We start from the raw sequence: 18665 nt of genomic DNA on the forward strand, positions 1-18665 counted from the left end.
CTGTGGTCCCTATAGGCTGAGAACATGGCAGCAAGCAGAATGGGGCCAGCACCCCTGGAGTGGGAGAAGCAGGGGTTCAGATCAGGAACATGCATGTCAGTTGTATGGTGGGATGGATTAGTAGAACATGGAACTAGGAAGTGACTCCCCCTGGGGACATGTGGCCTGGCAACTGCCCCGCAGGGCAGCATTCCCAAACAGCCTCCATATCTGCACCCAGTGAATGGCAAGAGGTACCACTACCTCTCGCCAGGCACAAGTCGGCTTTTAGTCCCCTCTGCACATGGGGTTCAATGAGGAGGGAACCCATGGGTGTTTCTGTCCTGAGATGCTTCAGTCCTCAGGGGAAGATTAGGCACTTTAGAAACAAGGCGCAGCTGGAGTCTGGAGCTCCTAACGGGTGGCGCGTGAAAACTGTATTTCATGGAGGTAACAGTCATGCAGGGCCACCTAGATGACAAGCACTGGGGGGCAGTGGTGCTCCAGACCCCCCCCACGCTGAGTCTCCTCTGGGTCTGCCACAGCCTGCCCTTGTGGCTGGGCCACTGCCTACCTGGCTCCTGTGATCCTGATAGGCTTTCTCCCAGGCACGGGGGAGGCCCGCCAGGCTCCCACTCTGCTGCCTTCAGAGAGGAGCTGGCTTGGCCCACAGCCCTGCTGGACTGTTGTGGAGTCACGTGACAGTTGCTATGGTGCCTAGGCAGGGAAGAGCCCTGCAGAGCTCTAGACCAAGGACAGGGTAACAAAGAAGATCACAACCTCCTCCCACACCATGGGCCATGGCTTCCAGACCATCAATAGCTTAGTGAGCTGCTGGGTCCCAGCTACCAAGGAAGAAGAGGTGAAGGAAGGGGAGGAAGAGCCTCCGCTCATCTCCCCTGCCCAGTGTCCTCCTTGGTGCCTGCTGCCTGCCTCCTCCTCTTCCCTCCCCTACTCCCTTGTCCCTCCCCCACCTCTTGCCCCTTCTCCCCTCCTCCTCCTGCTTGTTCCCCCTGCTGTTCCCTCCTCCTCTCCCTCCCCCTCCTCCTTCTTTCTCCCTCCTCCCTCCCTCCTGCCTTCCTTTAGGCTCTCCTCATCCCTGGCTGTCCAATCCTTGAATCGTGTTTTTTTGTTTTTTAACTAGACAGCTCCAAAATATTTTAAATTGTTGCTTAGGTAGCAGATTTCCATTAATATTTTTTTCAATTGGCTCTAGGATCAGTCATGGAAAGTTGTAGTCATTCAAAGCTTTCCCCCTCAACTGCTTCACCTGGCCAAAATAAACTTCTTCTGAGACAGAGGGCAAGAATGTCCAGGGCAGCGGCTGGTGGTCCATCCTGTGACCCTACAGACAGGATTTTGCATATACCATGATTAGAGAATTGGGTAAGGTGGAATGGCATTCAAAATATTGCACTTTCATACCCAAGGCTGTGGTCAGATTAAGGATGGGAGACTCGTTCACTTTTGTATGAATTAAGACTAGGATGGGTGTTTTATAAGGAATGCTCCTCATTTCACATGAACCACTGGCTGTGAGCCAGGCTGACTGACTGGAGGGGTAGGGGTGCAGGGCTGGTGAGAAGAGAGTGAGGCGGCCGCCCTGTGGGGTGCACAGGGTGGACAGTCTGCGTCTGCGAAGGCTGATAAGATTGTTGGAAGTTACAAAGTTTTCTGAGATTTTGAAAGGTGATTTATTTTAATCCAGAATTGTTGACAAGTATTGAAACTGGGCCTGAACAGTAGGACATGAATGTGAGAATTATCACCTAAAAATACATCCAGTACCTTAAGACACAAGGCTTAATTAAGATTTCCTGTCTGAGAAAATCTACATGTCATATTCGGAAGCATTCTATTATAATAATTAATTTCCTTGACCTGTTGTTGGTGAGAAATAGAGAAATAGAGAAGCGCAGTGACCAGGAGATGCCCGGTAGACACCAGCCTGGTGGCCCAGGATTGGATCAGATGGGGGCTTGCTCCTGGACCTCCAGCCTCCTGCCTCAGCCTCACAGCAGAGAGGGTTCTCATATGCTCTGTGAGATCTTCTGAGGATGGAGACTGTCCTGCCCGGGGTGCTCGCTAACTCAGGACGAAGTGGACGGGACACACGACGTTTAGAGTCTTTCTGCCTTCCTCACGTTCAGACATACGCACTGCTATGCTCAGAGACGTGGGAACTTCCTCCCATCTGGGCCTCAGGAATTCCTCCATCCACTCTTCACAGACCACCCACACTGCCCACAATGCTGCTCTCCAGGGCCCGATGGTGGGCCTGGAAAAATCAGACGTGCAGAAGCCCTGGCCCCAGCATCCCCAGGCGCAGACAAGGCAGTTCTCAAGCAGCTCCTGCAGTCCCTCCTGCAGGCAGACCCGAAGGCTGAGGGAGACAGAGAGGCCTGGAGCAGTTCCTCATATCTGGGAAGCTCAGTGCACAGTGTGAAGGCTGGTTCCCAACAACACACTTCTGTGCCAGGGTCCAATCCCTGATCCACTTTGCATTTTATGGCTTTTATATTGTGAGAGATAGAATATCCAGTGGTCCATTTTCAAAACACAGTATTTAGCATTAAATGTAAAGTGACTTGGGATTTAAGAAGGGGACACAGCAGGTTGGACATTTACAAGCAGGTAACATGGGAGTGTGAAAATTCGGAGCCCATTGACAGACATAAGGGGAGAAGGAAGGGCCCCTCTGACCAACAGGAGATAAACTGTGTAGGTGCAAAAGGCACTCAGTCCAAGGGACTTTCCCATCACAAGAGAAAAAAGGGAGGCAGAGACAACTAAAGACATATTTCTTTAAATAACCCTGTGGGAGACAGTAAAACCTAGGCATTGTACACCCCAAAGTACTCAGCTAAACCCTGGTTGTGCCCAATCTGGGGGTCCCTGATCACTAGGCACCCAGTCTTGCAAGACCCTGGCTTTTTGCTGTTTCTGTGGCTCTCAGTCCATTTGGGGGGCTTGGAGAGGGCCACTCCTCCCTGACCCCACTTCTCTTAGCCCTGGGCTTAGAGAATTCAGATAATGCTAAGCCACCTACCTCCTTCACTAACAGATCTTCTCCTGAAGCAACAAGCCCTTAGCTTCTGGACCCCACCAATCCTTCCTGGGCTCTCGAGTCTTTGGCTCACGTGGCCAGGGGGTCTTCTGGGGCTCAGTACCTGTTTCCATGGTGTCTGCAGAGGGTGTCCCAGCGTGCCTGCAGAGCTCCTGGCCTGCAAGAGAGAGCACTTGGGTAGGAGGCCCTGACACAGCCCATAGCTGCCTTCCTTCCTCTGCCAGACCAGTCAAGGGAAATTCAAGGGCTTGAATTTCCAGTTCTCTTTTGCTGGGAAGCTGGACCCACCTAAGTAGCTGGACCCACCTGAGCTCACCTGCAGAGAGGCTGCAGCTGGACCCCTCGTCAGGACAGGGCCTGGCTCCCATGCTATGGGCAAAGGCTCCCCATCCTGACCTACTCATTCTCTACCCTCCCTTCTCTGCCTCTCCCCTCTCCCTCCCTAGGTGATTCTGAGCCCAGGGCTGTGCCTGGGAGGACTTCCAGGTGCACAGTAAGCTCTTCAACAGCCCAAATGGGCACAGGGCTCTGGAGCCTTCCCTGTTGCCCTATTAGTGGGATGCAGCTATACAGCAATAACCACGTCTAGCACAGTCCCAGGAAGCAGTGCAGAGGGATTTCTGGCAACATACCCTTCCCTCAGAAAAAGGAGAAAATGCAACTCAAAAACTCACCCTTTGTCCAGTTGACAAGGAAAGAGAAATGGAGGGTTGAGGCGGGCGGGGGACAATGTTCACCTACATTGGCGTCCGGCAAGGGTGGTCATCCCAAACGGGAGATTGCAGGGACAGTGCTGTGCCCCAGATGCTTCCGTGTCCCAGGATGGTGTTATGTCCCGGGGGGGGGGGGTTGTCACTGGAATAGCTCCTTGTCCCAGGGGGGCTGTCACTGGAATAGCTCCTTTTCCCAGGTGGGGCTGTCACTGGAATAGCTCCTTGTCCCAGGGGGGCTGTCACTGGAATAGCTCCTTGTCCCAGGTGGGGGCTGTCACTGGAATAGCTCCTTGTCCCAGGGGGGCTGTCACTGGAATAGCTCCTTTTCCCAGGTGGGGCTGTCACTGGAATAGCTCTTTGTCCCAGGTGGGGGCTGTCACTGGAATAGCTCCTTGTCCCAGGTGGGGGCTGTCACTGGAATAGCTCCTTGTCCCAGGGGGGCTGTCGTTGGAATAGCTCCTTGTCCCAGGTGGGGGCTGTCACTGGAATAGCTCCTTTTCCCAGGTGGGGCTGTCACTGGAATAGCTCCTTTTCCCAGGTAGGGCTGTCACTGGAATAGCTCCTTGTCCCAGGGGGGCTGTCGTTGGAATAGCTCCTTGTCCCAGGTGGGGGCTGTCACTGGAATAGCTCCTTGTCCCAGGGGGGCTGTCGTTGGAATAGCTCCTTGTCCCAGGTGGGGGCTGTCACTGGAATAGCTCCTTTTCCCAGGTGGGGCTGTCACTGGAATAGCTCCTTTTCCCAGGTGGGGCTGTCACTGGAATAGCTCCTTTGCCCAGGTGGGGCTGTCACTGGAATAGCTCCTTGTCCCAGGGGGGCTGTCGTTGGAATAGCTCCTTGTCCCAGGTGGGGGCTGTCACTGGAATAGCTCCTTTTCCCAGGTGGGGCTGTCACTGGAATAGCTCCTTTTCCCAGGTAGGGCTGTCACTGGAATAGCTCTTTGTCCCAGGTGGGGCTGTCACTGGAATAGCTCCTTGTCCCAGGTGGGGGCTGTCGCTGGAATAGCTCTTTGTCCCAAAGGGGGCTGTCACTGGAATAGCTCCTTGTCCCAGGTGGGGGCTGTCACTGGAATAGCTCCTTGTCCCAGGGGGGCTGTCACTGGAATAGCTCCTTGTCCCAGGTGGGGGCTGTCACTGGAATAGCTCCTTGTCCCAGGGGGGCTGTCACTGGAATAGCTCTTTGTCCCAAAGGGGGCTGTCACTGGAATAGCTCCTTGTCCCAGGTGGGGGCTGTCACTGGAATAGCTCCTTGTCCCAGGGGGGCTGTCACTGGAATAGCTCCTTGTCCCAGGTGGGGGCTGTCACTGGAATAGCTCCTTGTCCCAGGTGAGGCTGTCACTGGAATAGCTCCTTGTCCCAGGTGGGGCTGTCACTGGAATAGCTACTTGTCCCAGGTGGGGGCTGTCACTGGAACAGCTCCTTGTCCCAGGGGGGCTGTCAATGGAATAGCTCCTTGTCCCAGGTAGGGGCTGTCGCTGGAATAGCTCCTTGTCCCAAGGGGGCTGTCACTGGAATAGCTCCTTGTCCCAGGTGGGGGCTGTCACTGGAATAGCTCCTTGTCCCAGGTGGGGCTGTCACTGGAATAGCTCCTTGTCCCAGGTGGGGGCTGTCACTGGAACAGCTCCTTGTCCCAGGGGGGCTGTCACTGGAATAGCTACTTGTCCCAGGTGGGGGCTGTCACTGGAATAGCTCCTTGTCCCAGGTGGGGGCTGTCACAGGAATAGCTCCTTGTCCCAGGGGGGCTGTCACTGGAATAGCTATTTGTCCCAGGTGGGGGCTGTCGCTGGAATAGCTCCTTGTCCCAGGGGGGCTGTCACTGGAATAGCTCCTTGTCCCAGGTGGGGGCTGTCACTGGAACAGCTCCTTGTCCCAGGGGGGCTGTCACTGGAATAGCTCCTTGTCCCAGGTAGGGGCTGTCGCTGGAATAGCTCCTTGTCCCAGGGGGGCTGTCACTGGAATAGCTCCTTGTCCCAGGTGGGGGCTGTCACGGGAATAGCTCCTTGTCCCAGGTGGGGGCTGTCACTGGAATAGCTCCTTTTCCCAGGTGGGTCTGTCACTGGAATAGCTCCTTGTGCCGGGGGAGGCTGTCACTGGAATAGCTCATTGTCCCATGTGGGGGCTGTCACTGGAATAGCTCCTTGTCCCAGGTGGGGCTGTCACTGGAATAGCTCCTTGTCCCAGGTGGGGGCTGTCACTGGAATAGCTCCTTGTCCCAGGGGGGCTGTCACTGGAATAGCTCCTTGTCCCAGGGGGGCTGTCACTGGAATAGCTCCTTGTCCCAGGTGGGGCTGTCACTGGAATAGCTCCTTGTCCCAGGTGGGGGCTGTCACTGGAATAGCTCCTTGTCCCAGGTGGGGGCTGTCACTGTAATAGTTCCTTGTCTCAGGGGTGGGCTGTCACTGGAATAGCTCCTTGTCCCAGGGGGGGGCTGTCACTGGAATAGCTCCTTGTCCCAGGGGGGCTGTCACTGGAATAGCTCCTTGTCCAAGGGGGGGCTGTCACTGGAATAGCTCCTTGTCCCAGGTGGGGGCTGTCACTGTAATAGTTCCTTGTCTCAGGGGTGGGCTGTCACTGGAATAGCTCCTTGTCCCAGGGGGGGGCTGTCACTGGAATAGCTCCTTGTCCCAGGGGGGCTGTCACTGGAATAGCTCCTTGTCCAAGGGGGGGCTGTCACTGGAATAGCTCCTTGTCCCGGGTGGGGGCTGTCACTGGAATAGCTCCTTGTCCCAGGTGGGGCTGTCACTGGAATAGCTCCTTGTCCCAGGTGGGGGCTGTCACTGGAATAGCTCCTTGTCCCAGGTGGGGGCTGTCACTGGAATAGCTCCTTGTCCCGGGGGGGGCTGTCACTGGAATAGCTCCTTGTCCCGGGGGGGGCTGTCACTGGAATAGCTCATTGTCCCATGTGGGGGCTGTCACTGGAATAGCTCATTGTCCCATGTGGGGGCTGTCACTGGAATAGCTCCTTGTCCCAGGGGGGCTGTCACTGGAATAGCTCCTTGTCACGGGTGGGGGCTGACACTGGAATAGCTCCTTGTCCCAGGGGGGCTGTCACTGGAATAGCTCCTTGTCCCAGGGGGGCTGTCACTGGAATAGCTCCTTGTCCCAGGTGGGGGCTGTCACGGGAATAGCTCCTTGTCCCAGGTGGGGGCTGTCACTGGAATAGCTCCTTTTCCCAGGTGGGGCTGTCACTGGAATAGCTCTTTGTCCCAGGTGGGGCTGTCACTGGAATAGCTCCTTGTCCCAGGGGGGCTGTCACTGGAATAGCTACTTGTCCCAGGTGGGGGCTGTCGCTGGAACAGCTCCTTGTCCCAGGGGGGCTGTCACTGGAACAGCTCCTTGTCCCAGGTGGGGGCTGTCACTGGAACAGCTCCTTGTCCCAGGGGGGCTGTCACTGGAATAGCTCCTTGTCCCAGGTAGGGGCTGTCGCTGGAATAGCTCCTTGTCCCAAGGGGGCTGTCACTGGAATAGCTCCTTGTCCCAGGTGGGGGCTGTCACTGGAATAGCTCCTTGTCCCAGGGGGGCTGTCACTGGAGTAGCTCCTTGTCACGGGTGGGGGCTGACACTGGAATAGCTCCTTGTCCCAGGGGAGCTGTCACTGGAATAGCTCCTTGTCCCAGGGGGGCTGTCACTGGAATAGCTCCTTGTCCCAGGTGGGGGCTGTCACTGGAATAGCTCCTTTTCCCAGGTGGGGCTGTCACTGGAATAGCTCTTTGTCCCAGGTGGGGCTGTCACTGGAATAGCTCCTTGTCCCAGGTGGGGGCTGTCGCGGGAATAGCTCTTTGTCCCAAAGGGGGCTGTCACTGGAATAGCTCCTTGTCCCAGGTGGGGGCTGTCACTGGAATAGCTCCTTGTCCCAGGGGGGCTGTCACTGGAATAGCTCCTTGTCCCAGGGGGGCTGTCACTGGAATAGCTCCTTGTCCCAGGTGAGGCTGTCACTGGAATAGCTCCTTGTCCCAGGTGGGGGCTGTCACTGGAATAGCTCCTTGTCCCAGGTGGGGGCTGTCACTGTAATAGTTCCTTGTCTCAGGGGTGGGCTGTCACTGGAATAGCACCTTGTCCCAGGGGGGGGCTGTCACTGGAATAGCTCCTTGTCCCAGGTGGGGGCTGTCGCTGGAATAGCTCCTTGTCCCAGGTGGGCTGTCACTAGAATAGCTCTTGTCCCAGGGGGGCTGTCACTGGAATAGCTCCTTGTCCCAGGTGGGGGCTGTACTGGAATAGCTCCTTGTCCCAGGTGGGGGCTGTACTGGAATAGCTCCTTGTCCCAGGTGGGGGCTGTCACTGGAATAGCTCCTTATCCCAGGTGGGGGCTGTCGCTGGAATAGCTCCTTGTCCCAGGTGGGCTGTCACTGGAATAGCTCCTTGTCCCAGGGGGGCTGTCACTGGAATAGCTCCTTGTCCCAGGTGGGGGCTGTAAATGGAATAGCTCCTTGTCCCAGGTGGGCTGTCACTGGAATAGCTCCTTGTCCCAGGGCGGCTGTCACTGGAGTAGCTTTTTGTCCCAGGGGGGCTGTCACTGGAATAGCTCCTTGTCCCAGGTGGGGGCTGTCACTGGAATAGCTCCTTGTCCCAAGTGGGGCTGTCACTGGAATAGCTCCTTGTCCCAGGGGGGCTGTCACTGGAATAGCTCCTTGTCCCAGGTGGGGGCTGTCACTGGAATAGCTCCTTGTCCCAGGGGGGCTGTCACTGGAATAGCTCCTTGTCACGGGTGGGGGCTGACACTGGAATAGCTCCTTGTCCCAGGGGGGCTGTCACTGGAATAGCTCCTTGTCCCAGGGGGGCTGTCACTGGAATAGCTCCTTGTCCCAGGTGGGGGCTGTCACGGGAATAGCTCCTTGTCCCAGGTGGGGGCTGTCACTGGAATAGCTCCTTTTCCCAGGTGGGGCTGTCACTGGAATAGCTCTTTGTCCCAGGTGGGGCTGTCACTGGAATAGCTCCTTGTCCCAGGGGGGCTGTCACTGGAATAGCTACTTGTCCCAGGTGGGGGCTGTCGCTGGAACAGCTCCTTGTCCCAGGGGGGCTGTCACTGGAATAGCTCCTTGTCCCAGGTGGGGGCTGTCACTGGAACAGCTCCTTGTCCCAGGGGGGCTGTCACTGGAATAGCTCCTTGTCCCAGGTAGGGGCTGTCGCTGGAATAGCTCCTTGTCCCAAGGGGGCTGTCACTGGAATAGCTCCTTGTCCCAGGTGGGGGCTGTCACTGGAATAGCTCCTTGTCCCAGGGGGGCTGTCACTGGAGTAGCTCCTTGTCACGGGTGGGGGCTGACACTGGAATAGCTCCTTGTCCCAGGGGAGCTGTCACTGGAATAGCTCCTTGTCCCAGGGGGGCTGTCACTGGAATAGCTCCTTGTCCCAGGTGGGGGCTGTCACTGGAATAGCTCCTTTTCCCAGGTGGGGCTGTCACTGGAATAGCTCTTTGTCCCAGGTGGGGCTGTCACTGGAATAGCTCCTTGTCCCAGGTGGGGGCTGTCGCGGGAATAGCTCTTTGTCCCAAAGGGGGCTGTCACTGGAATAGCTCCTTGTCCCAGGTGGGGGCTGTCACTGGAATAGCTCCTTGTCCCAGGGGGGCTGTCACTGGAATAGCTCCTTGTCCCAGGGGGGCTGTCACTGGAATAGCTCCTTGTCCCAGGTGAGGCTGTCACTGGAATAGCTCCTTGTCCCAGGTGGGGGCTGTCACTGTAATAGTTCCTTGTCTCAGGGGTGGGCTGTCACTGGAATAGCACCTTGTCCCAGGGGGGGGCTGTCACTGGAATAGCTCCTTGTCCCAGGGGGGCTGTCACTGGAATAGCTCCTTGTCCCGGGGGGGGCTGTCACTGGAATAGCTCCTTGTCCCGGGGGGGGCTGTCACTGGAATAGCTCATTGTCCCATGTGGGGGCTGTCACTGGAATAGCTCATTGTCCCATGTGGGGGCTGTCACTGGAATAGCTCCTTGTCCCAGGGGGGCTGTCACTGGAATAGCTCATTGTCCCATGTGGGGGCTGTCACTGGAATAGCTCATTGTCCCATGTGGGGGCTGTCACTGGAATAGCTCCTTGTCCCAGGGGGGCTGTCACTGGAATAGCTCCACGTCCCGGGGAGGGGGCTGTCACTGGAATAGCTCCTTGTCCCAGGGGGGCTGTCACTGGAATAGCTCCTTGTCCCAGGGGGGGGGGCTGTAAATGGAATAGCTTCTTGTCCCAGGGGGGCTGTGGCTGGAATAGCTCCTTGTCCCAAGTGGGGGATGTCACTGGAATAGCTCCTTGTCCCGGGGGGGGCTGTCGCTGGAATAGCTCCTTGTCCCAGGTGGGGGCTGTCACTGGAATAGCTCCTTGTCCCAGGTGGGGGCTGTCGCTGGAATAGCTCCTTGTCCCAGGTGGGGGCTGTCGCTGTAATAGCTCCTTGTCCCAGGGGGGCTGTCACTGGAATAGCTCCTTGTCCCAGGTGGGGGCTGTCGCTGGAATAGCTCCTTGTCCCAGGTGGGCTGTCACTGGAATAGCTCCTTGTCCCAGGGGGCTGTCACTGGAATAGCTCCTTGTCCCAGGTGGGGGCTGTACTGGAATAGCTCCTTGTCCCAGGTGGGGGCTGTACTGGAATAGCTCCTTGTCCCAGGTGGGGGCTGTCACTGGAATAGCTCCTTATCCCAGGTGGGGGCTGTCGCTGGAATAGCTCCTTGTCCCAGGTGGGCTGTCACTGGAATAGCTCCTTGTCCCAGGGGGGCTGTCACTGGAATAGCTCCTTGTCCCAGGTGGGGGCTGTAAATGGAATAGCTCCTTGTCCCAGGTGGGCTGTCACTGGAATAGCTCCTTGTCCCAGGGGGGCTGTCACTGGAGTAGCTTTTTGTCCCAGGGGGGCTGTCACTGGAATAGCTCCTTGTCCCAGGTGGGGGCTGTCACTGGAATAGCTCCTTGTCCCAAGTGGGGCTGTCACTGGAATAGCTCCTTGTCCCAGGGGGGCTGTCACTGGAATAGCTCCTTGTCCCAGGTGGGGGCTGTCACTGGAATAGCTCCTTGTCCCAGGGGGGCTGTCACTGGAATAGCTCCTTGTCACGGGTGGGGGCTGACACTGGAATAGCTCCTTGTCCCAGGGGGGCTGTCACTGGAATAGCTCCTTGTCCCAGGGGGGCTGTCACTGGAATAGCTCCTTGTCCCAGGTGGGGGCTGTCACGGGAATAGCTCCTTGTCCCAGGTGGGGGCTGTCACTGGAATAGCTCCTTGTCCCAGGTGGGGGCTGTCACTGTAATAGTTCCTTGTCCCAGGGGTGGGCTGTCACTGGAATAGCACCTTGTCCCAGGGGGGGGCTGTCACTGGAATAGCTCCTTGTCCCAGGGGGGCTGTCACTGGAATAGCTCATTGTCCCATGTGGGGGCTGTCACTGGAATAGCTCATTGTCCCATGTGGGGGCTGTCACTGGAATAGCTCCTTGTCCCAGCGGGGCTGTCACTGGAATAGCTCCTCGTCCCGGGGAGGGGGCTGTAACTGGAATAGCTCCTTGTCCCAGGGGGGGGGCTGTAAATGGAATAGCTCCTTGTCCCAGGGGGGCTGTGGCTGGAATAGCTCCTTGTCCCAAGTGGGGGATGTCACTGGAATAGCTCCTTGTCCCGGGGGGGGGCTGTCGCTGGAATAGCTCCTTGTCCCAGGTGGGGGCTGTCACTGGAATAGCTCCTTATCCCAGGTGGGGGCTGTCGCTGGAATACCTCCTTGTCCCAGGTGGGGGCTGTCGCTGTAATAGCTCCTTGTCCCAGGGGGGCTGTCACTGGAATAGCTCCTTGTCCCAGGTGGGGGCTGTACTGGAATAGCTCCTTGTCCCAGGTGGGGGCTGTCACTGGAATAGCTCCTTATCCCAGGTGGGGGCTGTCGCTGGAATAGCTCCTTGTCCCAGGTGGGGGCTGTCGCTTGAATAGCTCCTTGTCCCAGGTGGGCTGTCACTGGAATAGCTCCTTGTCCCAGGGGGGCTGTCACTGGAATAGCTCCTTGTCCCAGGGGGGCTGTCACTGGAATAGCTCCTTGTTCCAGGTGGGGGCTGTCACAGGAATAGCTCCTTGTCCCAGGTGGGCTGTCACTGGAATAGCTCCTTGTCCCAGGGGGGCTGTCACTGGAGTAGCTCTTTGTCCCAGGTGGGGGCTGTCACTGGAATAGCTCCTTGTCCCAGGTGGGGGCTGTCACTGGAATAGCTCCTTGTCCCAGGTGGGGGCTGTCACTGGAATAGCTCCTTGTCCCAAGTGGGGCTGTCACTGGAATAGCTCCTTGTCCCAGGGGGGCTGTCACTGGAACAGCTCCTTGTCCCAGGGGGGGGCTGTCACTGGAACAGCTCCTTGTCCCAGGGGGGCTGTCACTAAAATAGCTCCTTGTCCCAGGGGGGCTGTCACTGGAATAGCTCCTTGTCCCAGGTCGGGGCTGTCACTGGAATAGCTCCTTGTCCCAGGTCGGGGCTGTCACTGGAATAGCTCCTTGTCCCAGGTCGGGGCTGTCACTGGAATAGCTCCTTGTCACGGGTGGGGGCTGACACTGGAATAGCTCCGTGTCCCAGGTGGGGGCTGTCACTGGAATAGCTCCTTGTCCCAGGTGGGGGCTGTCACTGGAATAGCTCCTTGTCCCAGGTGGGGACTGTCACTGGAATAGCTCCTTATCCCAGGTGGGGGCTGTCGCTGGAATAGCTCCTTGTCTCAGGTGGGGGCTGTCACTGGAATAGCTCCTTGTCCCAGGTGGGCTGTCACTGGAATAGCTCCTTGTCCCAGGGGGGCTGTCACTGGAAAAGCTCCTTGTCCCAGGTGGGGGCTGTCACTGGAATAGCTTTTTGTCCCAGGTGGGCTGTCACTGGAATAGCTCCTTGTCCCAGGGGGGCTGTCACTGGAGTAGCTCTTTGTCCCAGGTGGGGGCTGTCACTGGAATAGCTCCTTGTCCCAGGTGGGCTGTCGCTGGAATAGCTCCTTGTCCCAGGGGGGCTGTCACTGGAATAGCTCCTTGTCCCAGGTGGTGGCTGTCACTGGAATAGCTCCTTGTCCCAGGTGGGGGCTGTCACTGGAATAGCTCCTTATCCCAGGTGGGGGCTGTCGCTGGAATAGCTCCTTGTCCCAGGTGGGCTGTCACTGGAATAGCTCCTTGTCCCAGGGGGGCTGTCACTGGAATAGCTCCTTGTCCCAGGTGGGGGCTGTAAATGGAATAGCTCCTTGTCCCAGGGGGGCTGTCACTGGAGTAGCTTTTTGTCCCAGGGGGGCTGTCACTGGAATAGCTCCTTGTCCCAGGTGTCTGTCACTGGAGTAGCTCCTTGTCCCAGGTGGGGCTGTCACTGGAATAGCTCCTTGTCCCAGGTGGGGGCTGTCACTGGAATAGCTACTTGTCCCAGGGGGAGTCTGTCACTGGAATAGCTCCTTGTGCCGGGGAGCTGTCACTGGAATAGCTCCTTGTCCCAGGTGGGGGCTGTCACTTGAATAGCTCCTTGTCCCAGGTGGGGGCTGTCACTGTAATAGCTCCTTGTCCCAGGGGTGGGCTGTCACTGGAATAGCTCCTTGTCCCAGGGGGGGGCTGTCACTGGAATAGCTCCTTGTCCCAGGGGGGCTGTCACTGGAATAGCTCCTTGTCCCGGGTGGGGGCTGTCACTGGAATAGCTCCTTGTCCCAGGGGGGCTGTCACTGGAATAGCTCCTTGTCCCAGGTGGGAACTGTCACTGGAATAGCTCCTTGTCCCAGGGGGGGGCTGTCACTGGAATAGCTCCTTGTCCCGGGGAGGGGGCTGTCACTGGAATAGCTCCCTGTTCCTGGGGGGCTGTCACTGGAATACCTCCTTGTCCCAGGGTGGGGGGCTGTAAATGGAATAGCTCCTTGTCCCAGGGGTGCTGTCGCTGGAATAGCTCCTTGTCCCAAGTGGGGGATGTCACTGGAATAGCTCCTTGTCCCGGGGGGGGGCTGTCACTGGAATAGCTCCTTGTCCCAGGAGGGGCCTGTCACTGGAATAGCTCCTTGTCCCGGGGGGGGGGCTGTCACTGGAATAGCTCCTTGTCCCAGGTGGGGGCTGTCACTGGAATAGCTCCTTGTCCCAGGTGGGGGCTGTCGCTGGAATAGCTCCTTGTCCCAAGTGGGGGCTGTCGCTGGAATAGCTCCTTGTCCCAGGTGGGGCTGTCGCTGTAATAGCTCCTTGTCCCAGGGGGGCTGTCGCTGGAATAGCTCCTTGTCCCAGGTGGGGGCTGTCGCTGGAATAGCTCCTTGTCCCAGGTGGGCTGTCACTGGAATAGATCCTTGTCCCAGGTAGGGGCTGTCGCTGGAATAGCTCCTTTTCCCGGGGGAGGCTGTCACGGGAATAGCTCCTTGTCCCAGGTGGGGGCTGTCACTGGAATAGCTCCTTGTCCCAGGTGGGGGCTGTCACGGGAATAGCTCCTTGTCCCAGGTGGGGGCTGTCACTGGAATAGCTACTTGTCGCAGGGGGGGTCTGTCACTGGAATAGCTCCTTGTGCCGGGGGAGGCTGTCACTGGAATAGCTCATTGTCCCATGTGGGGGCTGTCACTGGAATAGCTCCTTGTCCCAGGTGGGGCTTTCACTGGAATAGCTCCTTGTCCCAGGTGGGGGCTGTCACTGGAATAGCTCCTTGTCCCAGGTGGGGGCTGTCACTGTAATAGTTCCTTGTCCCAGGGGTGGGCTGTCACTGGAATAGCTCCTTGTCCCAGGGGGGGGCTGTCACTGGAATAGCTCCTTGTCCCAGGGGGGCTGTCACTGGAATAGCTCCTTGTCCAAGGGGGGGCTGTCACTGGAATAGCTCCTTGTCCCGGGTGGGGGCTGTCACTGGAATAGCTCCTTGTCCCGGGGGGGGCTGTCACTGGAATAGCTCCTTGTCCCAGGGGGGCTGTCACTGGAATAGCTCATTGTCCCATGTGGGGGCTGTCACTGGAATAGCTCATTGTCCCATGTGGGGGCTGTCACTGGAATAGCTCCTTGTCCCGGGGAGGGGGCTGTCACTGGAATAGCTCCTTGTCCCGGGGAGGGGGCTGTCACTGGAATAGTTCCTTGTCCCAGGGGGGCTGTCACTGGAATAGCTCCTTGTCCCAGGGCGGGGGCTGTAAATGGAATAGCTCCTTGTCCCAGGGGGGCTGTGGCTGGAATAGCTCCTTGTCCCAAGTGGGGGATGTCACTGGAATAGCTCCTTGTCCCAGGTGGGGGCTGTCACTGGAATAGCTCCTTATCCCAGGTGGGGGCCTTCGCTGGAATAGCTCCTTGTCCCAGGTGGGGGCTGTCGCTGTAATAGCTCCTTGTCCCGGGGGAGGCTGTCACTGGAGTAGCTTTTTGTCCCAGGGGGGCTGTCACTGGAGTAGCTCCTTGTCCCAGGTGGGGGCTGTCGCTGGAATAGCTCCTTGTCCCAGGTGGGCTGTCACTGGAATAGCTCCTTGTCCCAGGGGGGCTGTCACTGGAATAGCTCCTTGTCCCAGGTGGGGGCTGTCACTGGAATAGCTCCTTGTCCCAGGTGGGGGCTGTCACTGGAATAGCTCCTTATCCCAGGTGGGGGCTGTCGCTGGAATAGCTCCTTGTCCCAGGTGGGGGCTGTCACTGGAATAGCTCCTTGTCCCAGGTGGGCTGTCACTGGAATAGCTCCTTGTCCCAGGGGGGCTGTCACTGGAGTAGCTCTTTGTCCCGGGGGGGGCTGTCACTGGAATAGCTCCTTGTCCCAGGTGGGGGCTGTCACTGGAATAGCTCCTTGTCCCAAATGGGGCTGTATCTGGAATAGCTCCTTGTCCCAGGTGGGCTGTCACTGGAATAGCTCCTTGTCCCAGGGGGGGGCTGTCACTGGAACAGCTCCTTGTCCCAGGGGGGCTGTCACTGGAATAGCTCCTTGTCCCAGGTCGGGGCTGTCACTGGAATAGCTCCTTGTCCCAGGTCGGGGCTGTCACTGGAATAGCTCCTTGTCCCAGGTCGGGGCTGTCACTGGAATAGCTCCTTGTCCCAGGTGGGGGCTGTGACTGGAATAGCTCCATGTCCCAGTTGGTGGCTGTCACTGGAATAGCTCCTTGTCCCAGGTGGGGGCTGTCACTGGAATAGCTCCTTGTCCCAGGTGGGGGCTGTCACTGGAATAGCTCCTTATCCCAGGTGGGGGCTGTCGCTGGAATAGCTCCTTGTCCCAGGTGGGGGCTGTCACTGGAATAGCTCCTTGTCCCAGGTGGGCTGTCACTGGAATAGCTCCTAGTCCCGGGGGGGGGGCTGTCACTGGAATAGCTCCTTGTCCCAGAGGGGGGCTGTCACTGGAATAGCTCCTTGTCCCAGGTGGGGCTGTCGCTGGAATAGCTCCTTGTCCAGGGGGGCTGTCACTGGAATAGCTCCTTGTCCCAGGGGGGCTGTCACTGGAATAGCTCCTTTCCCAGGTGGGGGCTGTTGCTGGAATAGCTCCTTGTCCCAGGTGTGGGCTGTCGCTGGAATAGCTCCTTGTCCCAGGTGGGGGATGTCGCTGGAATAGCTCCTTGTCCCGGGGGAGGCTGTCACTGGAATAGCTCATTGTCCCATGTGGGGGCTGTCACTGGAATAGCTCCTTGTCCCAGGGGGGCTGTCACTGGAATAGCTCCTTGTCCCAGGTTGGGGCTGTCACTGGAATAGCTCCTTGTCCCAGGGTGGCTGTCACTGGAATAGCTCCTTGTCCCAGGGAGGGGGCTGTCAGCGGAATATCTCCTTGTCCCTGGGGGGCTGTCACTGGAATAGCTCCTTGTCCCAGGTGGGGGCTGTCACTGGGATGACACCAGCCCTGTAGCTGTGGCCTCCACAGTTCCCTGCTCTGCTGCACAAGCTTCCTGACTCCCTCTGGACCCGCTCCCCTCTTAGTCCTGACCTCTGACCTTCGTCGAGACCCTGCCAGTGAGGATTTCCCAACATTTCCTTGTTCTTTGCCAGATCCAGAGTTTCCCGTTACTTCTCCTTGCTTCTGTCCAAGCCTGTGCTCTCCAACCCACTCCTGACACACAGGCCCCTCCCCAGGAAACATGTGCAAGCTGACCACAAGCTGAGGAAGGTTTGCCAGAGCCCGTGCAGGCCCCAAGGCTGAGCACTTTCTCTACCACCAGGTCCCCGGAGTTGTCACGGAATACGCAGGATCGGAGGCTGGGAGTGGGTCTCACATGTTCTACCTACCAGGGCAGCTCTTCTGGAACACATTGAGTACACTGGTGTTGTGTACAGTGAGAGGAAAATGTCCAGAGCCCACAAAGCCTGAAGAATTGGCTGTCACACAGATGCCATGCTGAGGCATGGGGCACTTTGCCTGTGAACACAGGGAAGTAATCTGCTTGTAAGATCTTCTTTTTAAAAAGGTGCTGCTTCAATTCACAATAGCTAAACTATGGAACCAACCTAGGTGCCCTTCAACAGATGAATGGATAAAGAAAATGTGGTACATATACACAATGGAATATTACTCAGCCTTAAAGAAGTGTGAAATTATGGCATTTGCTGGTAAATGATTGGAGCTGTAATATCATGCTAAATAAAATAAGCCAATTCCAAAGAACCCAAGGCTGAATGTTTTCTCTGATATGCAGATGCTAATCTAGGGAAGAACAGAGTTACTTTGGATTAAACAGAGGGGAGTAAAGGAAGAGGAGGGGTTTGGGGCAGGAAGGACAGCAGAATGAATTGGACATTATTACCCTAAATGATATATGACTGCAGGACCAGTGTGATCCTACATCGTGTACAACCAGAAGGATGAGAAGTCATACTCCATTTATGTAGGATGTGTTAAAGTGCATTTCACTGTTGTGCAGAACTAATTAGAACAAATTTTTTAAATGAGAAAAAAAACAAGTGCTGCTGACTGGAGAAGAACCTGTGGAGACGCAGGGCGGCAGGCGCTAGGGCTGGACGTGCTGGCTTCTCCATCCTGAGAGGCTCCACCAGGTGATGCTCAAGAGCAGCACACAGTGTACTGGGACCGGGGTCCTGTGGCCTTGCTCCTGTGTTGGAGGATGTTGGGAACGCTACATTGGGTCTTCAGGCTGTCAGGCACAGCCTGAGTGACAACGGTGGCATGGAGCTGGCGCTGGGAACCCCAAGCACCTGCCTGGCCTCCCCCATCCAGCCCTGGATCAGAAGAAAATGAGAATGAGGTGCAGCCTGCAGCAGAGAATGGGAAGAGGGCCTGGGCGGGAGCGACACTGACTTCTGAAGGTGAGCAGGTCGGGGTTGGCGGCCAAGGCAACAGACAGCAAGAGTCAGAGGCCAGCAGTAGAGGCCTGGGAATCAGGCAGTGGATCCCAGAGAGCTCAGAGCTGGGCGTGGGGCAGAGACTCCTATTGCCAGTTAACAGCCACTGGGGGCAGACCTGATGCTACCCCACACCAAGCAGGTCCCAGGGGACAGACACAGGGGCTGCCATCCAAAGACTTCACAGTGACAACCGGGTCAGGCCACAGCTCCCAGCAGCAGCCTGGGACCCCAGAGTGACAGCTTCATTCTAGCTTGGCTTGAGGTCTGGCGGAGGGGGGTGGTCTGTCTGCCTATGGCCAAGCCTTCATCTGTCCACCCTAAATAACACAGCAGCACACCCTGCCTCTGGACCCTATTTTCTTTCCACTCAGGAGAAGTCCACAGGGAAACCATGGCAGCTCCTTGGGATAGACTCTGAAACACAGAGTGTCCAGGTCCCCTGTTGCAGGGGACAGACGAGGCAAAACACCAAACAGGAACAGGAAGCAGGTTTATTTAGCTATAGCCAGGTTAAGAGGGCAAAGCTTTCGCTATAATCAATCAATCCCCCTGAACCTCAAGTTCAGGTAGTTGCAGAACTTTATACCCAGAATGTAAGGCGAGGGGCTCAGAAGTTCACAGCCTGCAGAAGTTCACACAAAAGCAGCTTTTTCTTTTCACTGTTCTGGGCAAGTTAACCCTTCAAGGACAGTGCCTGAGCAGGGGAGAGCTTCTTCTCCCCTTCCTTTCCTCTCCTGCCAGCTGTTACCATGGAGCCCAATTGGT

The 18665-nt window shown here is 57.2% G+C and overlaps 1 long non-coding RNA gene across 2 annotated transcripts in view; it reads left to right on the forward strand.

Moving 5' to 3' along the window:
* Positions 1–18324, forward strand: part of LOC308633408 — a 44195-nt gene extending 25871 nt beyond the window's left edge. For both annotated transcript variants that reach the window (XR_014018776.1, XR_014018777.1), the window contains one exon: positions 16760–18324. This is a non-coding gene — a long non-coding RNA (uncharacterized lncRNA). The remainder of the gene's footprint in view (positions 1–16759) is intronic.
* The last annotated feature ends 341 nt before the right edge of the window (positions 18325–18665 follow it).

This window comes from Spermophilus citellus (genome assembly GCF_964194105.1).
Source record: "Spermophilus citellus genome assembly, chromosome: 1".
Taxonomy (NCBI): domain Eukaryota; kingdom Metazoa; phylum Chordata; class Mammalia; order Rodentia; family Sciuridae; genus Spermophilus; species Spermophilus citellus.